The sequence below is a fragment of the Phaenicophaeus curvirostris genome, chromosome 14 (assembly GCF_032191515.1).
Source record: "Phaenicophaeus curvirostris isolate KB17595 chromosome 14, BPBGC_Pcur_1.0, whole genome shotgun sequence".
Lineage (NCBI taxonomy): Eukaryota > Metazoa > Chordata > Aves > Cuculiformes > Cuculidae > Phaenicophaeus > Phaenicophaeus curvirostris.
In genome coordinates this window covers 7,755,530-7,762,814 of record NC_091405.1, presented here as the reverse complement: position 1 = coordinate 7,762,814, position 7,285 = coordinate 7,755,530, and the positions used below count along the sequence as shown (strand labels likewise).

The window sequence follows — 7,285 nt, the reverse complement described above, 5'->3', positions numbered from 1 at the left end:
ACAGCTTCTCTATCAGAGCTTCTCTGACATAGCTCCTGTACTTTGGACTCAATATCCTAGGATGACAGGATGATGTAGCTGCAGCGATGGCTTGGAGCCCATCTCCAGCATTCCCCACTGAGCCATGTTCCTTTCTTTTTCCACAGATCCAGCACCCGGTAAGCAGCTTTCTGCCTTCGAGTGGCACAAGACCAGCACAAGTGCAGGAGGATCTGCCCAGGACAGTTGGGAATGGCCTCTCCAGCCTTTGGGATTTTCCACACCAGGGAGCTCCAAATGTCCAGAGCTCGTGAGGAGCCCAAATAGGACAGAGGAGTCCTCAGGTGCCAGGTAGGTGATGGGGACACAGACACCCTCTTTAGGCAGGAGACACAGAATGGGTGCCCAGAGCATGCTCACAGCTTGGCAGAAGCTCTGGGCACTGGTGAAGGATGCACACAGCCTTGGGGCGAAGTGCATGGGTCAAGCACGGTTGTACAGCACCAAGTACCATCTGTTGGTCCTACTCCTTCCTGAGACAGCAGCTGCTGTGGGTGCAGACTGCAACTGCCACCTGTGCAAAGGCTGGAGGGAGGACGGAGGAGAGAAGTAGTCTAGATACAGGTCTCTGACATGGTAGACCCAGAGCCAAATGAGTGATAGGTGCCCCAGACTCCCTTGCAAGGGCCGTCATGCCATACCAGCCATTCAATTGCTTCCCATCAGCTCCCTCAAGGGATGCTAATGAGGAGCTCCCAGGAGGGGCGGCCAAAGGAGCAGGCTCTGCCCTGACCGATGTCCTGCTGGAGGAAGGGTTCTCTCTGGAGGACCAATCTCAATACCTTCTGCTTGCCACTTCATGCTGAGGTTGATCTCCAATGTCGAGGGTGGGTGATCCCAGCACCGCCGCCTTGCTTACTAGAGGAAATTCCCTCAGGTTTCCTGATAGTGTAAAGATGATGGACATTGCATGAGCCCACACTACTTCTTCTTCATTCTTAGCATCAAATCTAAAGCCTCATGTGGTTTTTCAGGACAGAAAATCATTCTTTTTCTCCCAAGACAAGCAGCATCTTCAGCTTCACAGCAGAGTCAGGGACTGAACTTTTGTCCTGCAGACAGAAATGGCTTTAATTGTGCCCCCATAAAACAGCTCAAGCTCTTTCCTTCAGGAAGCTTCATGAGGAAGATGGAAAATAGGCCTTTAATGCCCTAAGAATTTTCCCCTCTTCCCCAGCCCATCTTCCTTTCCATCAACTTTTAAGCTCATCCAAAAAACTGCAGCTCTCAGTTTCTATACATTGATGGCAGCACAGGGAGGCTGCAGCTTTGCCATCAGCACAGGATTTCCATTGAGTTCTAAGTGGAAGCAAATGGTTTAAAAGGAAATTAAATTTACAGCTCTATAAAAAATGCATTTTATTGCTTTGCCTGTCGTTCAGTAGGGGCAGGAAGATAAAGGAATGCTTTGCATTTGTCTCTTGCCTCGGAGGCAGAAGGCAAAGAGAAGGAAACCCACTGATCGTGCAATGGCCAAGTGGCCAGATTCAGTCACGGCTCCTTGAAAGTCCATGGCAAAATCCCAGCAGGGGGATGCTTGGAGGTGGTGCTCACAGGGGGCTGTGAAGCAGGTTGCTTCATGCTCTTAAACGTTGGCTGGATGCAGCCTGAGTTTGGCTTGGAGGGCACGTTCTGCCCTAAGAGACTGAACCCCAAATCCCAGCTAATCGCTGCACTTTCTCCTTGCAGCTGCCCACGTGCACACAGCAACACATAAGGGCTTGTTTACAGGGAAACATAGCTTGTCTCTAGAATTTATTCATTAATCTCTTCCCCATGATGTTACAGCGTTGATGAGGTGCTTAGAATAAATGGCAATAAAATAGCTGCACTGGACATCTATGAAAGCAAATAGCGTAAATTCTTCAACAGAAATGGAAGGAAAAGGAGGGGTTGGTGCCTTCCTGTTAAAAGCAGAGTGGCACAGGACTGGCCAAGGAGCTGGGCTCACCTGCTGGGTCCATCAGAGCCGGCATTGTGCCGTGTCCAACCAAGCCAGGAAGATACCGCAGGACAGGGGAAAGCAAATGCCAGAGGCTCGTGCATGCAGGAAGCTTGGCACAGCATGGCCACTGGTGCAATTTCCCCAGGATTATAGGTGCCTCCCCGGCTTGCACACGGATGAGTGCAGGAGGAGTGATCGAAGGCTCAGCTGGGCTCGGTTTGCACAGCACAGCACCAGCAGCCACAGCTTTGGGGTGGCACATCACCACCATCCTAGGAATGATCCTTCCTGGGGCTGCCAGCTCTGAGGGGATCCAGTGGGAGAAGGTGGGGTGATGTCTTTCCCCACTGCCACCTCACTCAGAGCCCCAGCGTGGGCCAAAGGATACTGTGCCTGTGCCCAGCTAGTCCATGTGAGGTGGGCAGAGGCTCTTTGTCTCTTCCAGCACCACCTGAGCTACAAAGTAAGTGTGCAGAGGCTCTTGGCCCTCCAGAGGAGGAACCTCCCTCAGCTCCAGGCTTCCCAGCTGTGTCAATAGAGGAGGAAGAAACAAAAGTGCTCTTTCTTCGCCTGTTGTTTTTGCAGAGGGGGACAAGCCGCTGGCAGTTGCACTGTGACACTGGCTGCTGGGGACAGGCGTGTGCTGGGCTCAGCTGAGCTTTCCACAACCTTCAGGGAAGCATTCAACAGCAGGGTGCAAGGAGGGGAAATCCAGAGGCTCTGCTTTTGTGCATATATATATATCCTTTTGCTTGGGACTTTATTGAGAGTAGATTATTAAAGAAAGGAAGGGAACGGGCTCTCTGGCCTTTCTCTAGGGCATGACTCATACAGATTTTATCCCAAGCAGCATCTTTGCTGTCACCAGGGCTAGAGTGGTGGCAGATCCCTGGACTGTGCTGGGACACCTCTCCCTTCATGGCTGTTCACGCAGGCCTCACTGTCTCCATGCTGCTGGCTGCACGCAGGCTCCCCATCACACGCCTTCCATCCCCACCTCCAAGTAACCTCCATCTCAGGCTGTGTATGCAACACAGCCCAGGGAAGGACGACTGAGGACATCATGGGGATGAGACCAGGTTCTGGCCAGTCCTCTCCGTTCCTTCAGCACCTTCCAACGTGTAATCCTGCAAGCAGCTCCTGGAGTGCTTTGCAAGACACGGGTGGCTCTCCATGTTGATGACTTGCTAGAGAATCACCTAGCAATGCTGCCATTCCTCCCATGCTTCCATGGGAGCTCAATAGGGTTTCAGAGCAGCAGCTCATCCCTGGAAAGCCTCCTCTGCACATCCCTGGGCTGCAGATACAGGAGCCTTCCCATCGGCATGGGTCCGAGACAAGCCCAGGTGCAAGCAGTGGCAGCCACAGCTGCCGGCCAACCCTCTGCTGCATTTCCTCCGCGGCACAGCTCCACAGCAGCCTCTTCAGACCTGACATCAGCTGTGAAAACAAGAGAAGCCGCTTTCCTGCATTGTGCAGGAGATGTGTCCAACTCCTCTGATAAAGCCCCTGCCATCACTGTGGTGTGGAAAGACGAGGACTTGCAGTATCGGGCACACTGGCCGTTTCAGCCTTTGCAACAGGATGCCCAGACCCATTTCCCAACTGTTAAACATTACATATGTTTCTAGGACTGAAACTATGAGATGTGAGCATTAAGCCACCATGTCTGTTCATTTTAAAGGGCGTTGCCTGACGTCAGCTGGGAAAGACCAGGAGGAAAGCCAAGCCCTGGTAGGAACACAAAGCTCCCCTAGTCTTTCTCCCTTGATTTGCTCCCACTTTCAGAACACTTTAAACCTGATGTTTGAGTATTATCATCCCTCCTTTTGGCACCTCCCGGTGCTGCAACTGGATAAATCCATGGAAGTTTCTTGCAGCCTCAGGGCTGCTGAGCATCTCTGGGAGCTTTGCTTCAGCTTAGACCCCACAGATGTGGCAACATCTGCAGGCAAGAGAAGGAGAGCTGAGGTAACTCTGCCCAAACTTGTGTCAGATTGGGAACACCTTAGGGGTTTTTCTCTTGGTTTCTCATTTTCTTCATATACAATGATGGAGTTGGTGGAGGCACCATTCCTGCCAGACGCTGTGAAATTCCCAGTGCAAAGCCAGTCCAGTGGCCATGTACATCTGTCACTGTTCTGTAGGAAGCCCAACTCAACACTCTGAGGATGAGTCACACAGTAAGGAGATAAAGTAAAGTTGAGTAGAGCTATTCTGATTCACGCTTTCCCTTGAAAAGCAGCAGATTTATGCTCAGCGTTTGCAGGGGCAACGTGATATAAATCAGCTGCTCTCCCATGTCAACTCCATTGCTGCTGCTGGTTCCCACGCCTATATCCATTGTAATCTTCGGGCTGACAGGGAAAAATCATTCCTGGCTGTTCCTGAGGCAATCCAGTGTGCCTTGGGCAGGAGAAAGGGAGTCCCAGAGGGAGGAGAACAATGTTGCTTAAAGAAAGACTCTTGCATCAAGCTGATATGTATTTTGGTGGCTCCTCCTCCAGCTGGCTGCTCTGGCCAGGTCTGCCTGCTGCTCTGGACCCAACAGGGCTGTACATCTGTGATGGGTCAGCTTTGGGGTGCCAAGCCTGTTGTCCCCAGAGCTGTCTGTCTACATGCATCGCTGAGGCAGTGATACTCCGAGGATGCATGAGTGGGGAGTGCCGGCAACCAGCGTGCCTGGGTTTCCATTGCGGCTTCTGATGCTTAGCTGGTTGTTGGCAACTGGAGCCAGGGAGAGGAAAACAATATGCAATTGCACTGCAATTAAACAGCCTCCTAATTGTAGCGCTACATACGGCTCTTCCGCTGCTTTCTAAGTTTGGTGGCGTAATTACAGCAGCAGACTAAAGGCAGCATCTGTGTTCCCGCCGTGCCAAGCCCTGCCTTCCAGGGATTTTGGATTTGACCGTATAAATCCTGGGCTGAAACCTGGCATCTGATGAAAGGGAAGAGTAACCCCCAAACTCTCTCTGGGCTTGGCACGACGGGCAAAGTCCTTGCATCTCCTGCAGCCCCCATTGTGCTTGCTGGCCCGGTCCGGGGGCAGAGGGAGGCAGCACGTTTTCCTCTTCATAACGTGTTTTTGCAAACCAGCTTTAAAAAGAAAAAAAACAAAGTCTTGCTCTGGTCAATCATTGTAACTCTCAGTTTAGAAACAGGCGGTGAGGAAGATTAAAGGGTGGCTTGGGGGAAGGCAGGCTGGGTGTCAGGACTCTGGGACGTACTGGGAGCAGACACGGGTGTGAGGGAGCTGTCCTCTTGCCGTGCCTCCATCTCCACATCTCGATTCTTTCTTGAGAGGACCCAGGACAGTAAAACCATTTCCCCCTGGCTGATCCCAACGTCAGTTTGTTACTGTAGGGCTGCTTGTGCACCATGATATGGTTATGGTTATTATGGCCTCAAGCTCCGACAGGGGAGGTTTAGGCTAGACGTTAGGAAAAAATTCTTTACAGAAAGGGTCATTGGACACTGGAACAGGCTGCCCAGGGAGGTGGTTGAGTCGCCTTCCCTGGAGGTGTTTAAGGCACGGGTGGACGAGGTGCTGAGGGATATGGTTTAGTGTTTGGTAGGAACGGTTGGACTCGGTGATCCGGTGGGTCTCTTCCAGCCTGGTTATTCTGTGATTCTGTGGTTTGGAAGAACCACCACAGCATCCCTGCACACGAGAGGCACCAACCACTCCGGAGGGCGGGGGCATTGCGATGGCCAGCAGGGCACATGCAAACTCCCAGGCCTGTATTTAATTATTTTTTATAATTTTTTTTACACCGTGGGTTTAAGGAATCCCGAGATAAATGCCACTTTCTGTGTTAAAAGGAGGACGTCTCGGAAGGCAGGGGAGGGAAGCTGAATCGCAGCCTGTGTTTTCGGCTGGAAACGTGTCTCGGGTCCCGAATGTTTTCCGTCACACAAGCAGGTTTGTGTGGGTTCACCTGGGCAGGAAGCGGTGGGGTAAAGCGATACCCCACGGGGCGCAGGCGGCCCTTCTCCAACACCCCCTTCCCTAAACCCGATAGCAGACGGCGGCTGTTAATGAAATAAGCAGCCACTTTACGGCAGCTCTCACACCATGTGCAAAAATTATTAGTTGCAATGTTTAGTTGGAAAAACCAAGGAAAAGGAGCGTGGCAGATGGGAGATGCATGAAGTTATTTGCTCGGAAGCCCCATCCCCACGCCAGCACGAATATCCCTCCTGGCTTCCCCCTGCAAATATCTCCTGCCTGCTTCCAGCAGCATTAAATCTCCAGGTGAGGGAAAAAAATACCAAAACCTCTTGGTCTGTGAAATCACTGTAAAAGTATGCAGGATTTAGTAATACTGCGCTACCACTGGTTCGGTCATTGCTGAATAGCTGAGGGAAATAAATAGTTTCCGGTGTCCTTTGCATTAGGTATTGTCTGGGAGGCTTTTTGCAGAGAGGGAAAATAATCCTGGGCTAAGCATGGTCTGTCAGGCAGGGAGTGATGTCCTGACCCCCTGCCCTCTCCTACCCGCATCTGCCCACCACCGGTGTCTGAGAGAAACCACTAATGAGTGGGTTTCACCTGCTTTTCAGAAGCAAGATTTTACAGAAAACCCTTGTCACTGTTTGGAAGAATTCAGTTTTCCAGTCAAAATATAAAAATACACTTTTTTTTTTTTCCCAGGCTACTAGAGGGTCGGTGTGGTGGCGGGAAGTTTTGTTCTTTTTCATTTTTGCTTCAGTGGCTGAGGATGAGGAAAGGGATGGAGGACACAGGAAAGCATGGAGCCTGGTCCCTGGCGATGCTGCCTGCCCCAGGCAGCAATGATCAGATCCCCATCCCATTTCAGTGCTTTCCAGCCACTTTGTGCTTGTAGCATCACTGGTATTCAGCCCCAGGAGTGGCTGCATCTGCATTTTGCCTGTGGGAAGGGCAGCAGCATCCTTTCCTCTGACCTGGGCTTCCTGAGACAATCCTCCTCTGCCTGAAAATGACACCCCAAAGAGAAGGGAAATTCCCAACCCTTGCTTTGCATTTTGCAAGCACACACAAAGAAGGGATGTTGTCCCGGACCCGTAACTGAAGTGATGCTGCAGGGAGGGACGAGGGCTTCAAGTGCTTTTCCACCCCGTGCAGCACCAGCAAAAGGAAGATCTTTGCAGGATGCCATTTTTCAGCCCTCTGAAATATCCTCTGCTAATTTTTTTGACTAATGAAAGAAAAATATACTGGTATGAGGAAGGGGATTTTGTCACTTGGTGTGTCCCTGGAGAAAATGTTCCTCCCGAGCAAACAGAGCCTGGGCTTGTCCCGGCAATGAATATCAG

The 7,285-nt window shown here is 51.4% G+C and overlaps 1 protein-coding gene across 1 annotated transcript in view; it reads left to right on the top strand.

Moving 5' to 3' along the window:
• The first annotated feature begins 210 nt into the window (after window positions 1-210).
• Window positions 211-7,285, top strand: part of ZNF469 (zinc finger protein 469) — a 33,224-nt gene continuing 26,149 nt past the window's right edge. Inside the window, exon 1 of the mRNA XM_069868135.1 lies at window positions 211-330. The gene's annotated coding sequence lies outside the window, so the exon portion shown is untranslated. The remainder of the gene's footprint in view (window positions 331-7,285) is intronic.